We start from the raw sequence: 990 nt of genomic DNA on the forward strand, positions 1-990 counted from the left end.
CCTAATGCCTTGTGTATACATAGAATTTCACAAAGCAACCAGACCTTGGTCATTCCCTCTTTCGCCTGTTAGAGTGGTTTGTTGAGCTTAGATGGGGGTCTGTGAGTCTCCCCACAGGGTCCCCAGCAGGACAGGAACAAGTAAGAGGTGAGCACGGAGCCTGCTGCCCCTAGCGGCTAACAAGGGGCATCGAGGTCAGCTCCCCTCTTGCTGTAAAGGATATTATTTGGCACTCCGTGACTCAGTTTCCCTCTCCACGAATGCCAAAGACAGAATGTGATTATATACACAGGCTGGCCCTAACAGGGCCACTCGCCGAGGTACCGACGACATTATTAATGTAGTCAAGATGCATCTTGTGGTCCTCACCGTTGTTGGCTTTGGGACTCTGCCCAGCATCTACATGTCTTGTCACCAGTTCTGTCCGTGCGCACACACGTGGCCTTTAATGGCTACACGCAACATTATTAAGTCAATGCATTGGCACCTGCCTAGGCTTTTGGAAGCGAGCATTTCTCTAAATGGTTTGTTAGGAACCCAACTATGTGTAATCTCTCTATAGCTTCTGACAGTCCCAGGGATTATTTTTGATATTAGTTAAACTTTCACCAACAGCCCACTGACTACTCTCATGTCCCACCCAGATCCCTATAACACTCCCTCCCACATCTACTTCATGTACAAGTCTATAAGTCTTCCTCTCATAATCCTGTCTACTTATTTTATTCTGTAACACAGTGACTTTAACCAGTGTCATCGTATGGCCGTGGGTGTGGGGTAAGCCACTGAAGGGTTGGGTTTAGTAGCAAATACCCAATGGAAGACAGAGGGTGCAGCCGTCTTAGGCTGGCCCAGTGTAACTGAGCACAGTTGTGAGTTAGTAATTACAACGCTTGGCCAACAGATGGGAGGTTTTCATTCCTATTTTGGGGTTCACTTTCGTTGTTGTGAATGATGGTGCTGGTTTGTGCACGTGAGTATAGCTGCTCA

This window comes from Rattus norvegicus, chromosome 3 (genome assembly GCF_036323735.1).
Source record: "Rattus norvegicus strain BN/NHsdMcwi chromosome 3, GRCr8, whole genome shotgun sequence".
In the NCBI taxonomy this organism is placed as follows: domain Eukaryota; kingdom Metazoa; phylum Chordata; class Mammalia; order Rodentia; family Muridae; genus Rattus; species Rattus norvegicus.